Consider the following 11771-nt stretch of genomic DNA (forward strand, 5'->3'; position numbering starts at 1 on the left):
TTTTCTCTATTTGATGTCATTGTAAAACGAAATTTTCAAAAAAGTAATATACTTCACAATTTTTAGTAATTTAGTTTTATGATTGTTTTTTTTTTTTGAATTTTAATATTAATATTCTGATGTAGAATATTTTTTGGAATATTTTTATCAAAAGTTATTGAGTTTAAACGTTTTGTTAATTAATAATAAATTAAAGTTTTAATAAGCAAAATACCTCATGAAATATTTCGTGAAGCATTGATCCACTGTTTCTAGTTCTTAATACTACTTATAAAATTAACCACTTTCTCAAAACTAAATTTCATTATACCTATCGAAATATTCAAGAAAATATTATACTTCGAAATTCAATAGTAAAAATAAATGTTTGCATACAATCAATAAAATATATTTTTTTAAATTATATTGATAAAAGTTATAAAAATATATCATTCCTCCCCCTCCAATAAACAATGTTATTTAGATAATTTCAAAAACATTTCTAAATAATGGTTGTAAACACTTGAATGAATCATCTCATGTATATATATATATATATATATATACATGGTATTTAAGTCGTCGTATTATGCAATATAATATCTACTACTTCATAAACTAATGGACTACCTACCTTAATATAAAAATATAAACTACACATTTTTATTTGAAAAGTATATTTAACAATTCTTTATATAACCTGAAATATATAAAATAATCTCTCTGTAGAGTATATACTGTATAGACTATATTATAAATTATACCAATACCATATTGTATACGTATTATCCTCTAACCACGTACTGTAGCAGTGGGTGCCAGTCATGAACCATGTCTGTTTACACTCAATCGTGTTTGCTGCAAATTATTCCCTTATGATTGCTCCGTGACTGATGAAAACCTATTAAACCCATTTCGCAGTGTCACAGCTGCGTAGTAACAATACTGGCTATGGTCATACGCTTCGATTGTCGTTGTGGTATGTCCGGATCATTGGCACGTCTAATCTGCTATCGCACGCGCGTATAATTCGCTTTTATAGTGCGTTCAAATCATTTCACACATTTCACACACACACACAAACATACATGCATATAATATAAAATTATTTGTGTGTATAATTATAACTTATAATTAAAGAAAAAATGTTTAGGTTCTTAAAAATATAAAAAACGTTACGATAAGCTCTAAAAAGTTTTTGAAATGTTATTTTCAAATTTCAGAATAACTCAATTTTGAACCATGTAAGTAAAGTATATCATAAAATTAAACTGTTAATACTTGAAAATTAAGTGTATTGTTTTTGAGTAGGATCTAATTTAAACATGGGGTTAAAAAAAACAACGATTTGATAAAAATTTCTTTTTTAATGCTATATTATAAATTTCTACTTAGAAAATAAACAATATTACGATTTCTTTTATAAACAATAATATAATATATTATTTGATATGAAAAATAAACTAAATATTATTTTACCTCCAATATGTTAACATATTATTTAAAGTAATTTTTTCAATGGATTCTGTTATTAACGCATTGTTCAATATACTTAAACACGCTGGGCTGAATAAATCCAACAAATAGTTACATATGTAAAACTATAAATCTACTATTTATTTACTTCTAATACTTATATAATATGTAAACATAACAATATTAAAATAGTATCGTTATGATAATTCGTTTCGTTGCTTAATTCCAGCCCCATAACTCATAAGTATGTTCACGGTGTACTATAAATACCAATTATAATAGATATGCACACGGTCATATTGTCTAATCAATTATTTTAAATTTAGCATTTTATTTCATATAATATAATTGTGTGTTAATTACACCGCATAATATAACAATAGGTGTAAAAACATTAATAATAATAGAAAACAAATCAGAAACACTAGAAATCTCAATGTCTTATGTGGCCATTCGTAGTTGTATGAATATATTAGTATTATTGTATTATACAGGTATAATTATACAAAAAAAAAAAAAAAATGTAAAGAAAAAGTGTTTTTGTCACACTTATTATCAATCTATGATCAATCGTACAATAACAACATGTGGTTTATGTGCGTATATGTATATGCAATGAATTGAGCAAGAAAACAATTAATGATTTTCCAAGCCGTAAAATTGTTATTCATTTATTTATTTATTTATTTTTTTGTTCAACGAATCGCTAATTGCTACGACAATTACGAGTTTGTTTAACTGTGCAAGTCACTGACTCGCGATTTTTTTTTTTTTTTTTATATATAACTTTTACATTTTCCGTTGAATTTGATCTCACGTATTCTCACGCGTATTGTTTAATCATTAAATTATATTGTTTTTTTCATTATTCGTTTGAGCGTATCTACCGTCAATAATAGAAGATGACCCATTTGACGTCGACTATGTGTACTATTGAAATTCAACGCCAGCTTCGTTCGTAACCACATACTTAACACAAACGATCATTTACAACCACTAATTTTTCATTACTCACTTAAATATTCCAACCGTTACTCTCCACATGTATTTTATCGGCGATGAAAATATTGAAACAAAACCACGCAAATTATTGTATTTTTACTTACATAATAAAAATAATGTGCAGATTAAGAACACAACAGTATTGCGTTGTATTTATGATTACACGGGATGTATAAATATATTCTATGATTTTGTAAACTATATTTATTTACACCAGTAAAACATACTTATTGTTTTATAATTTATTGAAATAGAGATTCAGGAAAAAACTGAAGTTAAATAATACATGTGGAATAATACAACGATGGTTTGCAAAATGCTGAAAAGTAATTACGTTAATTTATTGCTAAAATATACCATTTAAAAAATAACAGTTTAATAAACAGGAAACCGTTTTCAAGCAATCTATTATACAACAAATAATTTATCTAATAAAATAGTGCGAGCTAATTGAATAATAATTTAAAGTTTACGCTTTTTGTATAGTCATATACATATTAAATCGTTCTATTTATATTTTGTTTGAAATGTATATTTCAACGTCGTATTTTGCGTAATTTTCGTGAAAAAAGTTTTCAACTACCAGCAATAAAGCTTGGCACACTAATAAGAACAGTAGTGATAAAATTGGCTGTGAGTTAAAAATCCAACGTGACGGACAGAAAAGTTTTAGATGGATGTTTCTAACTGTAATAAATAACAAAATTTCGTCGGGTAAAAATACTTTTCACCATCTAAAAAATGATGGTGAATAACAAGCTTAAAGAAACAAGATATAGAAAAAACCACTCAACGCGATAAATAAGGGATATTAATCCAAAGTCCGCTAAGTAACACTATCTTCTGATGATCGTTAAATTGTTTGCATATATGTTTTTATAATACACTTGATTTTTAATATTATTTTTTAAATAATGGAATTAATAAAAATGACTAACTAAATATTTTGTTTAAAAATTGTACTTAAATTTTATCGTTTTACTTTAATTATAAAATAAATATAATTGAATGTATTATTGCATGAATACTTTATTATGAATACTGAATAGTAAAACTGTTGATTTAAGTGTTTTAACTTGTTATTGCATATCTATTTTAATGTCAGTCGTTTAATAATAATAATTTTTTCATATTTTTAGCTATTTCAAATATTCATTATAAATTATAATTCTAGAATACTAATGTGTTAGGTAGTATTAGGTATTAAATAAATTTTATTTTTCAACATCACAAATGTTCTACTTTCTAACGGAATTTGATTTAAGGTATATAATAAAGTGATGTTTTACTTAAAAAAATATATCATCAAAAATATATCAATATTATTTTATAATAATGCATTTTATGATATTTTTTTAATTTCTGTATTATAATAAAATATGTTATTATACAATAATTTTACATCAATAGTAATTTTGTCTAATATTTTATATAAAAGTAAACTAAAAAGAACATTTCAATCATATTGACTAAATTACATGTAAAACTGATATTAAGGACAGCTTGTTTTCGATAAAATCTATGAATATAGACAAAATATTGAACGGGAACGAAGAGATAAGGTATAAATTATTTTCAATATTTAGCATAGAATTGATTGAACATACATTATAATGCACACATAATTATAATTATTTTGTTCATAATAAATAATAATTAATAATAAAATTGAATATATCTAACATAGATTTCTATGTTTAGTTAACTAGTTAAATTATCTAATAATCCACCCAAAAATTGAATGTAGATACACAAAATCGATAAATAATAACCACAATAATTAAATGGTAAATATTGACTATTTATAAAATATTGAAGATTCTTATTTAAAGTTATTTAAAGTTAGTTTCAACGTAGTTATAAGTAGTATAAAATGTTCATTTCATCATTCACGCTATATTAATACATTTAAAAATTATAATAGTATTTATTGTTGGGCTGTATTATATTATCATATGTATCCTACATAAAATATTCATTAGGTGTTGTATTATGCAATAATTTTAAAGGTATTATTGAAAGTCATTTTGTCTAAAATTTTGACGTGATTTTGTCGAATTCATGCGATCAATTTTCAAGAATAAGTAATATTATACATGTAATGTTTATGACATTCGATTAAAATGCTGAATCTATTGAATTTGTTTCTTTTTGTTGTTTTATTATTGTCTATATTTGACTTTATATTTAGAGCCGTATTGAAATATTAGGTATTTTACATTTCTGATAAATTGTCAGTCCAATTTTATTATTCTACTATTTTTAAGTGACAATCATATATCAGAATATTAATGAAACTTATCTCGTTCTGCAAAAATTGTACAAATTTAAACTTGTTTATGAAGTATACTGATAGGTATTACATTATAATTATGTTTAATTTAAAATTAAAATTAAGTTGTCTATTGTATTAGCTTATATGATATCATTAATACAAGTATAGGAATAAAAATCTATAAAAAATTAAATGTATACATATTATAGTTATATTTCTATTTTAACTAACAAAATAATATTTTCATATATTGGCCTATTTTAAAATTTAAAAGAATTTTTTTTTAAAAAATGCAGTTCAATAATGAGTATAGATGATGTGTAAAATAAATTTGTCACGTATACATATATGTTTTTTTTAATACACATGGCGTATCAATAATATTATATTAAAATTATATGCGCGAATATAAGTAGATTATTTATCATAAAAATTAAATAAATAAAAATAATAATATAAATATTATATATCCAGTCACTCGGGAAATTCTCAATCAACCGTTAAAAATAAATACATATTTATGTAAACTAATATATTATTCAATATTTTACATAAAAAAAAAAAATATATGATAATGGTAGTAACAAATATAATTTTAGAACTTAACCGTTTTTCAAAACGAACGTCATGTAGGTAGTACACTTGTAATATTACCTATATTTTTATAGATATTATGATTGGCATCTCCGTCTATAAACCCGTTACGTACATGTGATTTTCGCAATTTTATGTACAAACTCGATTTAACGGTAATCACACTGTAACCGGATGAATTTCACTTTTGCCTCTCTTCCTCGTCTCATCAAGTAGCCCCGCACGACCACGGTTGTATATCATCGGCATAGACTATGCTCTCGCCGTTGCCGTTATGTTTCCTTGGCGCACTGTACTGACCGGTTGATTATAATATAGAAAAGAAGAATGTAACGGCAGAGGGCAAGAGGAAAGTAAAACAAAAAAAAAAAAACCATTACCGAGAAAACTTGGCTTTGAAATGTTTTATTTTTATTTTATTTTTGTTGCCCGATACCATCAGAATCCGACAGGAACTACGTTAATTAAGAAGCAGTCCGTCGTAAAACTTTGGATGGTTTAAAAATAAATTGGAATATAAAAAAAATAAAAAAAGGAGAAGAGATTACATAAAATCTATAAGACATTCTTTGTATTGTGTATAAATTATTATACATATATAAGGTGAGCGAGATCGGCACAAGCGGACAGTTGGTAAACAAATAAAATTAAAGCATTTTTTTTTTTTTTTTATTAAGCACAATATACAATATATGTATACGAAAAAAAATATAGCATATATCTATCGATTTCCGCCTACTGTACTAAAAATTTTCAGGCCGATATTTATTATCTATAAAGTAGATGTTTACAAAATAGAATAATTATGGTGAGGATGAGAAGACGTGATATCGGTCACCGGCCATCGAAAGCGATCAGAAATCGTAATTAACATAGTTTCTCATATTATAATATTATAATAGCATTCTGTGCCATCCACATCGTTTTTGGGGGTTTTGCATTATCTTCTACTGGGCCATCTCGCCCACCTACCCACTCCAACAGCCAACTGTCGTATTGTCCATTTCCACCGAAGCGGGAACTTCTTCCGCCTGGCCATCTGACTAAATGTGCCGTTTAAACGCACGTTAGGACTCGACCGCTGTTGGGCTTTTAGATCGTTTAGGATATTGCAGCCGCTGAGCTAAATCTAATAGTCGCCTATCCAACCCTGTCGTATATCAATGACGATGGGGAATGAAAATCGGCGGCGACGATGGCGTCTTTAGTTCAATCGACTTATCCCTGTAGCTCGCCCGTTTGTCCGGCATAGGGAATTTAATGATATTTTCCAGACGCATTACAGTATATGTTTACGAGTTTTTTCTTGATATTATTATTTTTTTTTTTTTTTTTTATGCCATCATCGCATTACATACATATGACCTTTATACGACCGCGTGTCTGTCACTATGATGAGCTAAACGAAACAAAACGATTTTCATAGATGCTTTCAATAAAAACTCGATCTAAATTTTGCCAAATGCGTATGAAAAGACAAAATGTTCAAATAATTATAAATAATATTTTTTATCTCAAATTGACTAGAATAAGTGCGTTATTTTACTTTATAATTCAATCAAATCTGAAAAAAATGATGAACTTCCATTTTATATTAGCACAATTGTACCAAAATAATTATGGGCTCAAATATTAGTTGTAATGGGGTGCTGCTGCTGTTTGCCCCTCAAATGGATATAAAACCCAAAAGTCGACTTCTGTAGTTGAAAATTTGAATTAAAATTCAAATTAATTTGTTTATTATTTTTTTGTATTTTATCTTATACAGAGACGTGGATACAACGGTCTAAAATGTGTGAACATAGTCAGCGTAACTGCTTATTAAATAATCGCCAGTTGGTTATTACAGAATGAAAACTTCTAACTTTCTAATAAATTAAACTTTTTGGAACTACTCTAATCAAATATAATATGCATATTAAAATATGCCTTATTGAAAATGAACAATATTATGGCCTGGAACTTGACCAAATAGTAAACTTTGATTTTGAAATTTAAAGTTGAAAATCTTAAAGTTTGAAAACAGAACTTTAAAAGTTAAAAAGTTTAAAAAAATAGACTAATACTCAGAATAAATTATATATTAGTATAAGGATTACTCATACGTAAGTTTACTGGTTTATTGGCTAAATAACTTCTAAATATATTATCATTATTTTAATCATAAAATTTAAGTCTTAACACATGGTAAATTATTAGACAGTGTTCGTAAAAAAATTCATAAGTCAAAACTCCCTATTTTTGAGAAGAAACAAAAATGTTCAATTCGAAAGTTTTTTGCTTATTATTAATTCATTTTCTTTTGATAAGTAAAGTATATATTATTTTTATTAATTTTTTAAAACTAATGCTAATATTTTTAATTATTTATAATTATTTTATTATTTTAAATCACTTGTAACCATTAGCGCATTAAATTTAATAATTTTATGACTTGAGCTTTTTCACACATACTAGAATATATCTATGAATGAAATCATAAGTTGTGTGATAATGAGCACGTATCTTAAATATAACAATTATTATAATATTATATACTTTATTTACACGATGTCATTTATTTACTGTTTTATAACTTTATTTATCATTTACAAAAATAATTAATTTTTAAGTAGAATAAATTTTATAACATACCGATTCTCTTAAATATAAATAAAACAATACATAATAATCAGATATTTATTTATATAACTAATGGCTTATTTATTAAATGTTTCCAAATTTCACTATGATAATATAATTTAAAATTAATATATGTCATAAATTGTTCAACTTATTTAATAAACAAAAATATATTTATACGAATTTAAAATAAAAATGAGTATAAATCAATAAAATGTAGTTAATTACAAAACATGCATTCAAACATTAATAAAAAATAATAATTACAAATATAACTGTTTAAATCATATTTAGAAAAAAAATAATTCAATAACTTAATTGAATATTTAAGCTGATAAATAAATTAAAATTTATGAATCTCAGGAACACAAGTAAAAATACACTTATAACAATGAAAAAAGTTAATAATAAAAATGAAATAGATACAAATTAATTATTTTCTTCGTTAGAGACATTGTGTCATTTATATTTTTTTCAATTTATTTATTTAATTAACGTAAATTGGCAATTACATAGATGGCATATACAAGTTTTTGAAAATTTTAACTTAAATGTAAAAAATTATTGGTTAAATAGATATTATTATAAAATGATAACATATAATGAGTATGGTAATAAAACTAAGATAAAATAAATAATGCTTAGTATTTGTTTCAATAATTGTTTACTTATTTTAAAAGTCACAACAATAAGCTAGTTTATTAATAAAAAGCATTTAAAATTAATTAAATAGTTGCAAAAATTAAATTATTATACAATTTATAACTAATAAAAATAGTACTTAATAGATATTACAGATAACTATCAAAACATTATACAAGATGACAGTGAGCTGATTTTACGATAGCTATGATTCATATTATTAACGTTGACTTGTGTTCTTTCTCATAAGCACATTTTTTTTTCTAATCATAGCTAAACGCATATTATGAATAAATTAAAAACCAACAAAAACAAATGAACGATTTATAGTAGTACATTTATAGTATTTATATACAGTTGGAAAATTTCTACTTAATCAATGTATATCATGAAAATGTCAAAAAATGTATTATGCTCTTTCTCACAAACACTGTAAAATTAAATATACAACATTCTCAAGTAAAGAATACTCAAAATGTGGTTATTTTAAAAGAAATATGCTTTGATTCTTGACCTATATTGTTAGTTTTAATAGCTATAAAGTTGAATAATAATATATTCCTCATAATTTTCAATCCCACTGTGAGCGCTTGAATAGTTTACTTACAGGTATATTGGTTTTAGTCTGCTATTAGAGGTAAATGTTTACTACTTCTTTACAATAATAATATATATCTTATATTTAATTGTGTCTTATACAACCTGTATATTCTACGTAGAGAGTTTCAGGAACGGACTCACACATTAAACTATGTTCATTGATGTGATACACTACATTTTGTATCCATTATAATACCTATACGTATTTATCTATGATTCCGTGATGACAATCATATTATAATAATACTATTCTTTTGCATCTCACTAAATTATAGACACTCGCCATCTGCTATGAATAGGTAGGACCCACACATATACAACCGGTCATTCCGTTACCTTATTTATACGCGTTCATATTACATTGAATCACTCTTTTCTGCTGTATAGCCACTCTTGTGTCCTCCTTTACTCTCTCAACTAAAGAATAAGAGATACCTATATAATACTCGTTATCTGTTAGTACTCCTTTATTTTTAAGTCGTTTGAGCTTCGGTAGTCATCTGCCGACCTACAATAATAATATGTAATCTATATATTTATCGATGAAAACGTTTCAATTCATATGCACACACATATACGCATAATATGATTATAATTTATATAATACTATAGAAAAATTGATGATTAATCCATCGATAATCTAATAATAAAACTGTGGAGTTTATGATGCTGCAACAAAAAATTAAAAATATTATATTCCCCTTAAAATTTTACCGTAGTTATGTTTGATTTAACAATATTCAATTATACATTTTCATTTTCCTTTGCTAAGTGATTTAAAATTAAATACTTTAATAAAAACCTATTTATTACCTATCTTTATTCAAGCATAACTGTATTTATATAGTATAATTTCTATAAAAATATACACACATTCATACTTGCAATTTATTTCATGAAACAATAAATAACATTTTCCTAAAATCCTAAAAAATTCAAATTATATTAAGTATCTAGACCTAATTTAGACAGTAAGTTAAAATGGAATAAAATTATCATATTGATAATTGTACAAATATTGTATCAACATTTTTTTATGATATATATCATCTATTTAATATGAAACGAATAATATATTTATTATCTTGAGTTCAATCAATTATTAATTATGGTATTGCTTTTTAGGACAATCATATAATTCTCATAATACTTATTTAAAAAGTATTTACTTAAATTAAGTATAATTCAATTTATTTTTAAGATAAATACACTGGATTATAAATAATTTATTTGCTTATTATCTACTCCTTGAATTTACTTGGTATTAAAAAATTATATTATAAAAATAAACTATTATTCTTTTATAAATGTATATACAAATATAATTAATTATGTTACTCACAACTATACTAAATGATTTAAATAAAATATGAATATTAGTGTTCTTATCTTTTTTAAACAATTTTGGTATAAAAAACTCTTTATTTGTAGCAATTAAACCATTATAGAATAATTTAAATTAATATGAATAAATTCTATAGTATGAATGCATTTAAATTATACTTAAAAATTTCGATTTTACTCATATATGTTTATAAATAAATGTTAATCTTTTTTTTTAAACTCAATTAAAACTCTCTAAAACAAGCTATTATGCTTATAGAATAGTTGAAAATTTTATATTGTTATTATATATATTATATTTGTGTTCTGTTTGTTGATTTACAAAGAATACAAATTATTATTTTTTTTTTTTTAACATATGATGAAAAAATTATATTAAAAATGGGTAATCATTATATGACTTGTATTCTGTTTTATGGCAACAGTGTAAGATAGGATTTAAAAACACAAAGTTGGATCCTTTTCATTTTGAAGTAACACATATTTTAAGTTTAGCTCATCTTTCAACTTATGCTTAATTTATCAACTTTTTAAAAATTTAATAGTATTTTTAAAACATTTATGATTCAGTATATTATGACAAAGGCATTTTAAAAAAAAGTGAATGCATATAACGTTAAACACCCTACCAATACGAAAATATAATAACGATATATTTCACGCTTATAATATAACACATTTATTTGTACAATATAAATATAATATATTTGTGAATACGTGATTCACTATGATTATAAATATACAAGTCATTGATACATTTTTTTTTTTTTTAAGTTTAAAAAGACGAGTACAGAATATTGTCAATATAAAAATATGCTGAAAAATTAATATTGAAGAAACTACTAATCCAATAAATTGTCTATCTCTGATACATTTTCAATAAGTTTTGCCAATATACATTATGTTTTTAATGAAATAATAACAATAATGAATAACAAATTATCTTTTGATAAATATAAAACTAAACTATATGTTGTGATAATTGTATAACATATACATGTATTTCTTATATGTGTTCACAATGTAGGTACTATAAAAAATTATTTTTTTTATTTTTTTTTTTTTTTTTTAATTAATAAATAATTACCACTGACTTAAACATATTTCAGTCAATCAACTTACACTTTAATCCATCATATCTAATAAAATTAAGTATAATTTGGCAATATTAGAATTTATAAGACGTTTAAAAATAAAATATTTTCTTAAGTTACAATTTGAACTTAATATTAATAGA

The sequence above is a fragment of the Melanaphis sacchari genome, unplaced genomic scaffold (assembly GCF_002803265.2).
Source record: "Melanaphis sacchari strain LSU unplaced genomic scaffold, SCAv2.0 Contig13_pilon_pilon, whole genome shotgun sequence".
Lineage (NCBI taxonomy): Eukaryota > Metazoa > Arthropoda > Insecta > Hemiptera > Aphididae > Melanaphis > Melanaphis sacchari.